Source organism: Polistes canadensis, unplaced genomic scaffold (assembly GCF_001313835.1).
Source record: "Polistes canadensis isolate GaletaPanama2010 unplaced genomic scaffold, ASM131383v1 scaffold_31, whole genome shotgun sequence".
In the NCBI taxonomy this organism is placed as follows: Eukaryota; Metazoa; Arthropoda; class Insecta; order Hymenoptera; family Vespidae; genus Polistes; species Polistes canadensis.
Window position 1 is genome coordinate 614425 of NW_014569578.1, and position 15548 is coordinate 629972.

The 15548-nt window shown below is 37.6% G+C and overlaps 1 protein-coding gene across 3 annotated transcripts in view; it reads left to right on the forward strand.

Moving 5' to 3' along the window:
- Positions 1-5078: 5078 nt before the first annotated feature.
- LOC106784175 (cone-rod homeobox protein) overlaps positions 5079-15548 on the forward strand; it is a 31884-nt gene continuing 21414 nt past the window's right edge. The window contains exons 1-2 of one of the 3 annotated variants that reach the window (XM_014743443.1): positions 5079-5394; positions 5559-6154. The gene's annotated coding sequence lies outside the window, so the exon portion shown is untranslated. Of the gene's footprint in view, positions 6155-15548 lie in introns of all 3 variants that reach the window. The other 2 variants (XM_014743444.1, XM_014743442.1) reach the window with 2 other exon arrangements.

A 15548-nucleotide genomic window follows, 5' to 3' on the forward strand; every position in this document is an offset into this window, starting at 1 on the left:
ATTTATATATATATAATATTAACAGTAATTAATTATTATTACATAATGTAAATTATGGTATTAATTATTATAATTATTATATTTAATTCTCTCTTTTATGATATTATATTATTATAATTAATTATGACAAATAATGAATTATTAGTATGTAATATAATATTAACAGTATAGATATAAAATAATAGAGAGAGTAATACATTTTATTAGAAAAAATAAAATAGAATCAACATTGTTTTATTATGTTTTATACTTTTTCTCTTATTTGCATTTTAATTGAAATTTCCCTATTGAATGTTAGAATATCAGTTAGTTAAATTACACGTTAGTATAAAACTTGTTCGAGTCTATTCACGCCTGGAGAATAATTCAATCGGCTGTGGAAGACGGTCGGGCGGTCTCATTTCCCAAATGAAGCTAGCGACTGGTATATTACATTTAATCCGGCTCATTTTGTGTCTCGAGAGTCGAGTCCTCGAAATGTCTCTCGAAATTCCTATGGGGATGATGGCTGAGATTAACGCGAACCACCAGATATGCCAATTTGTAGCTCGTTTCTCGAGATTACGACATTCTTCGTTACTTTCTTCTTCTTCTTATTTTCATATTTCTTCGTATTTTTTTCCATACCTTTTAAGTAATATAAAATGATCAAATTCAAGGATTACCGTTTTATCACAGACGACGAATCCTTAAAATCAATTTAATAACGAACGTATTCACGAGTAAAATATTACAAAATGATTTTTACAGTGTCTTTTCTTATCTCATTCTTCATTTTTGTTTTTCCTGATCCAAGTATTAAGATGAAGGGATCCGAACGAAAAGAGATATGGATTGACGAGCGAATTCCTTGGGTGAACTATTTCTCTCTCTCGAACAGTCATCTTTTTTCACCCTTATTGAGCTGTCACATCCATAACCGAGTCTTCATCCCTGTGAATCCTTCTCAGAATTCACTTCGTGGTTTAACAAACTGAATTCATCAAAGTTGACATCTATTGATCGTTTACATTAGTTTGTCTTCTGCACAATTTGTTCACCAGAGATCAGATTTACTATATTCGATTTTTTTTTCTCCTTTTTTTAGATATAACATTTACATTTAACTAAAGGATTCTTTCTAATAAGTTTGTTCAAATAATTAACGATGAAAATATATTAACCGATCGTACAAACATATCAGTAATGTGATCGACTAATGGTTAGAGAGTAGAATGAAAGGGCAAAGATAAAAAGATATATTGACATATCCCTCCGATGAGTATCAAGAAAGCTGTAGGACCATGCCAGGATATTCGCTATATTGACAGGAGAAATCCCGTGCTAAATCATCCGTCACCCTAAAGTTCAGCCCGGTGGCATGAACTTAAGTCCCTGTCTGTCTGTCTACCGTCACTCAAGGACACGTTACGATCACGCCCCCTTTTACCACAAGGCTCTTTCGCAAAATGGAGTATTATCTGAGGTTAATCGTATTTAAAGGGTCGAATTTATTAAAAAGACAATGTTTTAAATCGACGAGAGTTAGACATTAGAGCTAATTGTCGTCAATAATTGATACTGAAAATGAATCTCCTTAAATACATTTTTATCTAATATCTATCGCGAATCAATGAAAACTATAAAAAGAATGAATTCTCTAATGCGTTAGATAATTTGAATAAAAGAAAAATAGGATCGAGAAAAAGAAAAAGGTTTGACAAGGAAAAATAAGTTGACCTAATAAAAAGGATTATTGGGAAATAAGATAGGAAGAGGGAGAATAAGAAGAAAGGAGAAGGGTAAAGAAAAGTACTACATGGTGGAAGTCGAAGGTGGCTGGCTCGATGCGGCGCGCGTTGCGACGAGCCACGCAAAATTCTTTTGCAACCCTCCCTTGCAATTCTTCGTTCGACGGAAGCTGGAGAAGCTTCCCACCAGCAGCAAGAATAACGGCACGGCACGACTACCACTCCGTTTCAGGATCGCCTCTTTCCGTCCTTCTTCGCCCTCTTTCGTCGTTCCCGGTAGCATCCCCTCTTTTTCTCTCTTCCTCTTTCTATTCATCCTCTCTCTTTATCTTCATTCCATCGTGGATTCCATCCTGGAACACGGCCTCTCTGCGTTTCGCAGGAGGAACATGGCTCCCAGGCAGGATCCATCCGTATAGCAGCCACCTCTCTTTCTCCTTTACTGGAAGAGCTGTCCCACCCCGTTACCGCTTGGCCCCTCGTTGCATTTTAAATCAAAGCCCCGGAGGTAACGCAATCACCAGGCATCACGACGCTTCCACAATTTTCTACTTTAAGCTACTTTATGTATTAGTACCTACCTTTCTGCCTCCGACCGTTTCACCGACCCCTCTCCTCTCATCTCATCTCATCTCATCTCATTTCATTTCATCTCATCTCATCTCATCTCTACTCTTCTATCTCTCCCTCCTCTTCTTTCTTCTTGTTTCTGGTACATCGTTCAACCGAACAGTCTTTCCAGCATCACCACCACTACTACTATCACCACCACAGTTATGTTAGTCTACTTCTCTCTCCTCGCCACAACGCTTCTTCTTCTTCTTCTTCTTCTTCTTCTTCTTCCTCTACTTTTTCTTTCCATCTTCCTCCGTCTAGAGTCGATCTTGTACGCTTCGCTGGTTCCTCCCGCCGCTGAAGAGAAGACTCTCCGCATAACGCTCAACCCTCTTCACTTCTCATCCAACAGCTACCTAACAAGGTTATTTTATTAAACAACCTCCGTTATTCGCTCGCTAATATAGCTGGATTCTACGTAGGAAGCACTATTGGACGAGCGAAAATTCAACAAACGACCGGACGATTGTTAATACATCTATACTCTGTCTATGTGTTCTCATTGCATGTTGCGCGGGTGTCGTGTGAACTTTGGGGGATGTGATTTTTCTTGTATAAATATACTACCCTACGTTAATTATTTTATCATTTAACTGTTTAAAGGATTTAATAATATTACGAAAAACAAAGGAAATTCTTTTGGGTGATTGTAAAATGATCTAGTCGATCTCTGTTGTGGCAGATTAGATGAGTTATTAATGAAGCGAATATTGTCAACATGTACAGACACGTTGACGAAGCAACGACGATAGTGAGATGGATAATTGAACATTTTCGGGACACCCCGTTACAAATTGGATGGATAGAGAGAGGGAGAGAGAAAGATGAAATGAAAGAGGGTAGGAGTGAAGGAGAGGTTCTGGGGATAGTTAGGTACATGCGATGTAGGTATAGGGTGGTAGCATGTGGCATGTAGTTCGCAAGCGTGGCGCGGTGTAATCCAGTCACCACGTAACGCGATTATCCTCCTAACTCGGTCTCTTCCTCTCTTCCTCTATTTCTATCCCTATCTCTATCTCTCTATCACAGTTCGGTCGGTCGCGCGCGCGCACCCTCGGCACCATCCTATCTTCCTTCCCTTTCTATCTCTTGTTGGAAACCCGAGTATCCCTCGAGGGTATAGAGAGAGAGAGGATAGACGAGAAGAACTAAAACCTGCGCGTGGATAAGTGCGTATTCGATAGATATCATTGAATATCTAGTTGGGCTATTTATTCAATCAGTAAAGGTAACCATTGTTGTAGAGGTAATCAGCTTTCGTTTTTCACTTCGATTTGGTTATTATTCTTTTTTCTTCTTTTGCCGCGTTTTGGAAAGTTAAGTTGAGATGCGACCGAAAAATCGACACCACGAACTTGTCGATATTTACGATGCGCGGGCAAATTCATGTTATTTTTGAGGTTATATTCGTTTTTGTACGCTAAAGAAGAATAACTTCTTATTTTTTATACTTTTTTCATCCCTTTCTGATTTAAACAGACACGAAGAGGAACTCGGACGAACGAACGAACGGGGACGATCCCTTCGAATCAAGAACGGATTTAATTTGACGGGTTTCATTCTTTATGCATGCTAAATTCGAACTTTTCATCGACTTCTTGTATTTTTCCTTCTTCTTTATTATTTTTTTTGTTTTCTTTTATAATACGTCTCTCCATTTACTTTTCTTATGTTTTCTTGTTTTATATTTATTATTGTATTGCAAGACAATATGGAATACACGGTATCCATCGATCTTTCAAAATAAGTGACAATCTCGTGAGTTATTGAATTCCGCAAAAGTTTTGGTATCTATTTGATACCGAGAGGAGTTGTTGGAAATGAGATTTTCGGGATCAGGCTTGAAAGAAAGAGAGAGAGAGAGAGAGAAAGCTCGAAAGCTATGCCAAAGAAAATAGAAAGCATTGAAATCGAATAAGTAAATAAAAGAAATATTTAAAAGAAGAATAAATAAAAGAAGAAACGATGCGTGAGATAAAAATGTGAAAAGAATATAAGAAAAAAAAAGAAAACTTAACGTAATAGGGGGGTATCGACAAGGATCTTATAAAAAAGAAAGGATGATTGTATAGTACGGTATAATACGGTGGTCGGAGATAGAAAAAGCATCCAATCTTTCTAACGGAATGAATAAGAAACTTAGAGACGTGGATACACCTGATACATAAGAGAATCGTTCTGAGCGAGGGGTAAACACGATTTACACTATGATGACTATCATCCCCATTTTTCTTTTTCTCTCGTCGAAAGAGAAAAAGTCCAAACCCAAGCCCGAACCATACTACTGTACCCAGAAAGTAGAGGAAGAAGAAAGAAAGAAAGAAAGAAAAAGAGAGAGAGAGAGAGGTAGGAGGCGGAAAAACATGAGAGAAGACTACTAGAAGAGAAGTAGGGATGTTTGTCGTACGCGTTATTTGCCCAATAAAACCACGTGGTGGGCTACGCGGTAGCAGGCTCGCGTACTCACGACGACGAACGAACGAACGAACGAAGGAAGGAAGAAACAAGGAGGGTTAGACGATCAACGTGGTTGAAGTTAAGGATGGGGCGGAGGATAAGGTAGAGGAGGAAGATAAGGACGGAGAATAAGAGATAGAAAAAGAAAATGATATAAGAATTGGGCGAGGGAGGGGTTGGGGTTGGGGTTTTCGATGAGATACGGAAAGCGAGAAAGAGAAAGAATGAGAAAAGGGACGGAAATAAAGACCGGAGAGGGGAAGTTAAGCAGAAAGAGAAGGAGAGACCAAGAGAAATCAGAGACCACGCCTTAGGAGCCGGTCGGCGCCTGCGTGGTTCCGCCTATCGAGCACGCTTTCCACCGTCAGCTTTTGTCCGCAGGGACGATGATATCGTCCGTGACACCGTACGCGAACGCACTACCGAGCTGGATCCCATTCGTACGGATCTCATTCGATCACGCATTACGTACACTTTACCGAGTTGTTATATTTTTATTAGCATTTATACACACACAGATACACGATCTATAAGTCATTTATTTATATTTAGTTCGCGCGTCCAAATTCTATTATACGACGGTATAGATTCGGTATAGATATATTCTTTTTCAAGATAATATAGTTCTTTTTTTTTATTAATTGCGAATATTGACCCTTCGATACTGTGTGAATTTTATTATTATTTAATAACAAGTCAAAATTCTTCTGCTATCTCGAGAGAAGTCTTTATTGTTGTTTGTCGTCTGTAATCCAGGTGTTACTTGATAATTGGTTATCATCCACAACGAAGATGCAAAGATATCCACGTGAGCGACTTTGTTACTTTGATATCTGAAGATTATTTACATTGGCATACAGCTGGCACTACTTCGTTCAAGATAAAATGTTCTACGAACGATCTATGATCTAATGATTCTATTTCCGATGAATGAAATGTTGTTAACCACTACGATTTTTCAAGATACTGTAAGATTATTTTTCAAATATTCTTTGAAGAACGCATTTGAACGATACGAAGAAGATATAGAGGATCTCGATAGAAGATTAAATTCGATGAGTGAAGATTAAAAAGAAAAATTAAACAAAAAATACGGACAATTCGAGGAAGAAATTGTAATAACACGCGGACTGATTCGCGCGCTTTCGTGCGCCATTGGATTCGCGCTAAGGGCGCGAAAATCCTACTAGTTCCGCAAACTTGCGGAGGAGATCGGGAAAGTGTTGTTCAGCCACGAGTCCAGGATTCTCACCCCCGGAGGCGGCACCATCTCGCCCGGGGGCGCGGGGCCACCCGCGAGCCCTTCTTCGGGACACTATCGTCAACAAACGCACAGTCCACCCTTGGTCAAGGTAAATCTAACTTTACATTATTCTTATTTACCTTTTACGATTATTATTTATTTCTTCAAATGTGTGTGAACGACACATTTTGATTTGATTTGTTTTTACTTCAATAAGAATTTCTTCATTTTCTGTGTGATATTTTTGAGAAACGTGTTTCGGTATTGTCCGTCCGTCGGATTCCTTGAAAACTATCGTCCGAAAACAAAACTCAATCCGTCGCTATAAAACGTCGCAAAATTCCTACAATTTTATGTTCGCCAAGAGTCTCGTTGCGCGTTCATTCCCCAAGAGATTGAATAATGGTCCGGAAGAGACGCTTGCTTTCAGTCTAAATATAGTCGCTTTATTCATGTAATCGTAACGCGTAGTTAAATCGTTGATTTTATTCAAGTCTATGCGCGAAACACGGTAAGATAATATTCTTGATTGAGATTACCTACATTCAATATTATTCCAAAGGATTCGCTAATTTTTCTTTCAACAGAGAATATTCGATATAACTCTTTGAAATAAACATGTTACGATACGTTGTAAACGTATCCGTTATAAACGTAAAACGATTTTTCTGCAGTGATAGAAATAGGAAAACAAAAGTAGGAAAAAGAAAACTATATGAAATGAAAATAGCGATTAGGAAGTAGTTTGAGTAACATGATTAGAATAGAAAGAGAAAAATAGAGAATCCAAATGAAGTATACTCGGATGTATCTTTTTTAAGATAAATGCGATACAACAGGTAAATATTATCGCATTGAAGAAAAACCATTAGAAAAATAGTGAAAACGTAACTTTATGAATGAAAAATATTAGCTTGAGAAATAAATTATAGAAAGGAGTGGGGGAAAGAAATGGGATAGAGATTCAAAATCAAGGATAGCCATATCTTTTCAAAACAATCGCAATACGATAGGTATCGCCATAATAAAAAAAAGGATGTTCATTTTTCTTATGGTCACGTAATGACAAGAGGATTTATATTGAGTAGGAGAAATGTGAAGAGGGAAAAAGTTAGGAAAAAGAAAAAAAATAGCAAGAAAGAAGTAGATTGAGATGCGACCGAGGACAAAAAGTGAGAAGAAGAAATAACGAGAGAAATAAAGAAAAAAAAGAAGAGAAGAGAAATAAAGGAGAAGAAGTGAGGCCGACGATGATGGGTATAAGGGCGGTTGTCGCGGCTCGTTTTCGTCAGGCAACAGAGGGAAATCCCCCGGGGTGCCAGCCGTGCGGCAGCTGTCTACGGCGAAAGCTCTCCTTAGAAGAGAGAAAGCTCGTTGGAATTTAACACGGAACGATTCTTATGCTTTCAGGATTCTTATATATTTCCTGATATGTGTGTGTGTTCATCTTTCATTGTCTGATATCACTCGACTAACTCGTACGAGACCCCTAAGATTATTCTATTTAATGCATATAGCTTATTCATTTCAAATTATCAAATAAAAAGAAATAAATAAACTATAGAGAGAAAAAACGTTCGTCGGAGGAAATGCAGTCGTGAATGGTGGTGCAAGTTAATAATATTCTGATTAATGCGTATCGATTTTTGCTTTCAATTCTAAATAAAAGGAAAATAAGTATAAAAATATATAATATCACTGAAAAATAGGGATAATTGGTTATCGAGTTTTTGCCATAAAAAAAGGATTGAAGGGTATAATGCGGCCCTGTTTGGGCACACGCGCTACCGTCCGATATTTTCGTTGTGATTAAGCTCAATTCACTGTTCCTTTTTCTCTTTTTCTCTTTCACTAAAGAAGCAAAGCTAAAGAGAATACGTCGCGTTAAACTGCCGCAGCGTTGTTCGCTCGCGCTGTCTGCCATCCAATCCTGCCAACTTAACCTCATTAATAAATTAATTAGATATTATTGTGTTGGCAGCCAGGGAGGCAGCTGCGGGTCTCAGTCTCTTCGCTTTCTTCTCTACGTTTATTCTCTTTCCACTGTCTCTCTTTCTCTCTTTCTTTCTTTCTTTCTTTCTTTTTTTTATTTCATCTTCACAACCGAACGAACCCGCAGATGATGCTTAGAAACCATGTTCGCGAGGTCGAGACCCGTGACGTCATTTTTTCTCGGGACGACAATGCGTCTATATGCTTCTTATGCCTATTTGCTACCCGCACATTATTTTTTTTCTTCAACCTCTTGCGATCATGATCTTAAGCGTTTCCCTTTCGAATGATCTCCTTCACGAGCTTTTAATTTCCTATTATCACTTTCAAATCGAAATCACGTTTAAATATATATATATGTTTATTCAATTATTTAATATATTATATTGATATATAGGGTTTCCCGGTACGATTACGCCGATTTATAAATATATTTTTTAATATACATATATTTAGCTAATATATTAGTATTGGATTCTCTGGAAAATTCATGCCGATTTTGTATGAACCGCTTTGGTAGTATTGGATAGATATGAACCTGTTCTAACCCAAAAAAGTAGAAGTAAAAAGACACATTAATAATACTAAAATATATATTTGTGTGTATTAAAATAGTGAAATATTGAATTACGAGCAAATATTGATTGTTTTAAAATGACAAATACAAATACTTGTATATCAATTTATGTAGATATAACTGTACAAATAACTATATATCAATTTATGTAATTTGTGTTCGATGAACGATAAAGTCTTGACGATACTAAAGTGATCAAGTTGGAAGAATTAGATTGCGTAGGAAAGAAAAGGTCAACAGTTAGAGAAGGTCGTAGAGCATATCCTGGTCAAGGAGTCGCTCGTCGGGTTGCTGCTCATTACACAGTAGCATAGCGACTGGTAATGACAAAAAGCACATGCAGCATTATCATTGCGGAGTGTATGGCATTAAACTGTAGGGGGCCAGGATTAGGATGTCGGCCATTACCGCGCGTCACTGACCGTTTATTCTACGCCGTGCACAGTGTGGTGACTTCCTCTAGACGCGTATGTATGCCTACATAACCAGAGGATGAGGACATTCGCGAGGTCGCCGTGAGCAACCTCACAAATCATACTTCACCTTTCGATATCGTACATTTTTATTAGAACGAATATCTTAGACCTATGCTTACTAGGGTTTTTTTTTTGTATATTAAAATTGCGAGTTAAAAAGCTTTTTTTCTACGAAAAGAAAAGAAAAATCTTTTCGCGAATAAAATGAATTTTTGTATTAAATTGCCAACAACAAAACAACAGATAACTAAATTGACCGATGTTCGGTAAATTCAAAACGATATTACCTAGATATTATATATGTTCACGGATACATATATGTAAATATATAAATATATACATGCATATGTGTGTTGTATAGCGTACCAAGAGAGGTCTTTTACATGCTAACGGCTCGCGTAGGCGTAAAAGGGAAGAAAATTAACTGTAATAAGCAAATTATTTAATATAAGAAACGCCGGCACGGTCTCGTGCATGCAGATACATATTACAGTTGGATACAATTTACAATTTACAATGTAATTCGTAGGTATAACAATATAACTTAGAGCAGTTGTAACGAAAATGTATTTGCATATCGAACAAAATTTATGATATTTTAGTTATACGCCCGTTACTACTCGTAAATATCATTTCTCGCGTCCACAAGGCACCGCGTGACGAGGGAGAAAAAGAGTGAGAAATATTGAGGAGAGGGACAAACTCGGAAAGATATTTTATCTCGTACGCGCGAGAGCCGGGGTTCCTGTCGGAAGATGGTGAGCGATTTTAAACGACGTAGGCTAATTTCACGATTGGAAGTGATTATCACGATGATTGATCGCCCCTAAGCACTCTGATTGCCCTTAAATTGATGTAACCGTGTAGAGAGATAGAGACGAAGAGAAGAAAAGAGATGTAGAAAGAGAATGAGAGATATAGAAAGAGAGAAAGAGAGAGAGAGGTAGAGGGAGGTAGGGAGAAAGAGGGGGAAAGAGAGTTATGTTTGCATCTGCAATTGAGCATTTCATTCCCGCGGGTATGTTTGGAAAAACTTTCCGTATCCGGTAACGTCGGGAACACCGAAATTGGCCCTTAATCGCGGTGGCGCCACGCGGCCATGAATAATTGGTCGCGTCAGGAACGAATTCGACGACGGATAATGCAGCAATCCACGAATCGGCGCCTATCATTTATTCAATGGCTCGTAGCTGGTCGCGGCCGAAGCCGTGGATTTGCAAATAGCATTAACTTGCGCCCGCGCGCTACCCGTTTGCGCACGTGTGCACGAGAGCTAGTGGGAGAATAAAAAAAGAATGACTTCAAAATGAGAGAGAAGATATTTGCGGTCGAGGATCAAAGCGTAACAACAATTTCGTAGCGTCGTCACCACCGGGGCTTCTTCCTAAATACCTTTTTTTCTCTCATTCTTCCTACACCTTTACCTTCCTACAATTCTTTATTCTTTTACTTCTTTTGTTATTTTATATCTCATTAATATAATCCAAGCATGGTAGTAAATGTTTCGTAACGCGACTGTAAATACATTTGTTCTAAATTTGAGATAGGGAGAGTGAGTTTCCGAGCCCTGTACCTCTGACGATTTATTATTATTTTATCGTAAAAATAAATAAAAAGGGAAAAGGTAAAAAAAAAAAAAGAAAAAAAAAAGAAAAATGATGATCGTTTTCATTGGATAGTTGTATCGATCTATCGATAGATAGATCTATCGTAATTCGATAGATCCTAACGAAGAATATTCGATACTTTACCGCCGAGCTTCGCTCACTTTAACAAACTTCGTTTCAGTTTTTCTCTCGCGTTCCTACGTATCCACCAAGGATCCCACCAGGGGTAGAGAAAAAAAAAAAAATAAATAGAGGAAGAGAACGATTTATATGCTCTCCAATTTTCCGTTCATCCTGCATACCGAAATAAGCGGGTTAACGTCGGACGAAATAGAATTTCTATCTGGACGATTGCCTTTTCGATTCTCTGGCTTGGACAGTCAGCGCAAGAGATATCAAGAAAAAAAGAGAATATATTGTAAAAGAGAGAGAGAGAGATAGAATCTAAGTCACGATTGTCAAATCGACGCGGTCAAGTATAAAACCTATCGATAGGGAGTGAGTTCCCGACTTCAATAAATTACGTGATAGCATAGAACTCCTCCTTTACCATTTCCCTCCTCCTTTTCCTATTTCTCCTTCTTCCTTCTTGAAGGAATAGGAGTAGAAATAGAAGAAGGAGAAGGGTAAAACTCGTTCGCACGAGCGAACAACGTTGGCGCGAATTCACGCGGATGAAAGGGCACACGCGATACGCTGTACTGGACACGCCTGCTTTCTTCTTCTTCTTTTGGGGCTGTATTTTCGAGTGTGAAAGAAGAAATAGATTCTGGAATAAGAGAGATCGAACAAGGAAAGCGAGAAAGAAAGAAAGATAGAAATATAGAGTTAGTCGTCAGGGAAGAAAGGAAAAAGGTGAGAAGGTACAATTTTTCTCCCTCTTTCACGTACACGCGTATATATATATATATATATACAAATACAGCAGACATAGACACACAGACACCATAGCAAGTACTCCTGTTTTATGCTTTTCGACTTTTTCAAGATTTATCCTCGACGCTTCCTCGCTAAATCGCTTTCCGGGCTAAATTTACGGTCGGGCAATAATATAGTAGCGAACTGGTGTGCCTGTATATGTGTATATATATATATATATATACCTGCATAAGGATGTAAAGACCTAGGTACATCGTTCGTAGGTAGAAACGAAAAGAGGAAAGGAAAGCAGCTCCAGCGGTCCGAGTAACGGAGAGGCTACATTCATTCTCGGCACGTTCCCGGTTTCTTCTCTAGCTGACTGACTGCTTCCATCTCTTCTTTCTCCTCCCGCACCGTATCTTCTTCTTCTTCTACTTCTTCCACTTCTTCTTCTTCTTCTTCTTCTTCTTCTTCTTCCGTGGCTATCCTTTACCTCGGGAGCCACTCACACCTATGTAACTTACCACCCGTTTCGCCTTGCCGGTTTCACTTTATCGAACGCCTCTTTCTTTTGTTCTTAAAAACATAAAGAAAGCGAGAGAGAGAGAGATGGCTTTATTTTCGAGGACTCTCATGGCTCAAAGAATCCTTCCGTAAATGAAACGAATATTTTTCCGGTGTTCGATTCTCTTATTGTTAGATAAAAATGATTTGGAAATGAATCCTTGTAGACTATTTTTATTTTCTATTATTGATTGAGACAATTTAACGACGAATAGAGAAAATTAACGAGCCGAAGAAGTCCTCGTGATCTGAACGATTGCTAGGCACGTGACCGAGTCGTGTCGTCCACGCTGAGATTCCTATGAGAAATCCTTTTCCTTGTTGGACCTCGGGAGAGGGCACGTAAAATTGTACGTTGGGGAGAGAAAAAGAGAGAGAAAGAGATAAAGTCGACACGGTCGAATCCAATCGTCTAGGGGGCGCGACGTATTGGATCAAATTGGCGCATATCAAGCGAGGTGGGGTGAGGGAGACAATTGGAATATAACGGATCCAGATCTCGTCTGGCACCCAGCCGTTTCCTTGGCTGGTTCCTTTGGAAATGGTATCTTGGGGATAAAAATAAGAACTGAAACCCTTCGTTTGATTCTCACTCTCGTGTTTTTCTTTTTTTTCTCTTTTTTTTATTCTTACATTCGTAGCTATCATTGTTTTTTTTTCTATCAACTAATACTAATGTATCGATACTTTTTACTATCTTTGATCGGTGATGCTTGATTTTATTCAATTTCAAATGAACATATTAGAAACGGATTAGGAGATATCATATTTTTCAAATATCAATTAAAAGTTATAATAATTTTACACAAATGATTTTGAATATTTGTAGTATTTTTTTTCTATTAAAGTAATAATAATGATCATCGAGATTTACAGGAGACAAAAATTAAATTACAAATGTTTGAAATAAGAAAATAATTGACTGCCAAATAGTAGGTCCAATAGTTAGGAATAAAATTCATTTAAATCGCAATATATATTAATATTATTTTACTCATGACATATTTTTTACTCATACACATTTTTTAATTGATTTTTAATATTCTTTCTTTTATTTTCTTACAAAAATTCAATAAAATATTAGAATATTTGTATATTTTCATCAGAAAAGATGTAAAGTTTTCTGTTGTTTTCTGTTAAATTAATGAATTAATAATTTTGTTCTCTTTTCCTTTCCCTATCAAATCTTATTTTGTCGTATTTTGACAAGAAGAAAATATGGTAACCCTAACATAGCATATAGAGATATTACTATGTATACCTGTACATACATTCTCGATAAAAGTTTATCCTTGTTCGAGGTACAAGTACGTTCAAAGCTGACTCTACCAAGCGACTATGTAAGCGTAGAATCAATACGATCCTCCTCGTTCGGTGCACCAATTGAGCTCGTTGAATCTGTGCCCCGAGCCACGCGGTTACGTATGCCTAGCGCGACGTACATACATACATGCACTCGCACACTCGGGAACGATCCATTTGCGATCGATGAACGCATTGGAGATGTGAGAGAAAGAGAAAGAGAAAGAAAAAGAGAGAGAGAGAGAGAGAGAGAGAGAGAGAGAGAGAGAGAGAGAAAGAGAGAGAAAAAAAAAGAAAGAAAGAGAGATAGAGAGAGAAACATACACGCAACGTAGCCACCAAACAAACTCATCCGTATAATTGGCAAATTGACAGATTAATTGAATCAGTGCCGATGCTTCTCTTCGGACGAAGCCTCTCGTTCTCGTTCGATCGTATCTCCTCGATTAAGCTCCTCGTCATGATTATGAGAGTTCTAGTATCTCTAAGCGCCTGTTTAAACATCTAACTCGAAACATAATCAGACAATATATTTTAGCAATCGTTTACAAAATATAATCATAGATTTAAATAGAATTTAATGAAGCTACGACCTATATTTATCTCTGATTATTTGATAATCGTATTAATTGGTATAATAAAGATTAGAAAAAAGAAAAAAGTAACAATTTCATTAATCGATGAATCTTTAATTTTGTATGTGTTATAAAAGTAACAAGTAAGAAAGCATCAAATAAAATTTGACTTTTCGGTCTATTCGATTTTACCGCATTGCACACACTCGTCTAGATGCGCACGCACTCGAACGAGCTTTTACGATATAGGTATACATACATATATACATACATACGTATCTACTACTCGCTTGACTTTTTTTCTGCTACTCTCTTTATTCTCCTTTTTATTTTTTTCTTTCTTTTTCTCTTTTCGTAGAGAGTCCTCTCTCGCATGATCGTATATAAACTCGACGGTCGACTGGTCTGGGTCTGTTCTGTTCTGTTCTGTTCTGCTTTGCTTTGCTTTGCTCTGCTCTGCTCTGCTCTGCTCTGCTCTCTTAGTTCACCGAGTGGCTCGTAGCTTTCAGTTTATTTCCCGCTCATCCATTTACGTTTGATTTATTCGGTTTAACGCGTACGATCACGAAAGGCAACGCCTCGATAATCCGTCTGCGGCTGACCGCGCGATCCTCGTTGAAAGAAACGCGTGCGTAACCATTTTCGAGCTCGCCAATGATCTTGTTGCGTCCTATAATGGATATTGTTTAAACAAATTAATCGACTCATGCGTTTATTCATATCTAAATAATTCGAAGGACCACTTGAATTGATACGATTATCATATATATATATATATATATCTTGTTAGTTCATTTGATCGTTCATCAAACTTTATCATCTTTCGTAACGAAAATTTGTTTAACCCTTTAACCCCGCTTTGTATTATGAGATCATCACGGATATGACAATACTATTTATTTTTTTTTTCTTTTCCATAGAAATGTTGAATCATCTCTGACGTGACACTTTGTTCACAGTTAATCAAACAAATCAGTAGCAAAACAATTTTATTGAGAGAAATTCTCTTGAAAAGTATACGCGTAAAGTATAATAATATATTTATACGTTTATTACATAAAGAGAGAAATTCAATTAGCAGTTTACTAAGAACAAATGAATTCGAAATCAATATACTAATTTAATAAAACAACTTACTTGAAAAATAATAAGACTAAATGTTTGAATTTAATTTGGCAAAGATGTTGTAATATAGACACACATACTATATTCTTGAGGATCGTGTAAACGTCGTTAATAAAGCATGAGTTCATTAGCTCCGTACGACGATCGTCGTCCTGTGTCATTGTTTTTTCAAAACAGAATAGAACAAAGGGTGGTACGGTACTCGTAGCACGATTCTCGTGTTAGAGAAGGAACTACGACGTGTCCGGAAGGGAGGGAAGCAGGATATCGTGATGTTTCCCCTTGGAATCGTCGAGAGCGCGAATGCACCCGCCCACCCTTTTAGAGACTTCTAAAGGGCAGATATTCGCAGTGACATCGAACAAAGTGATACTTCTTTTTCCATTTCTCTCTCTCTCTCTCTCTCTCTTTTTCTCTTTTTAAC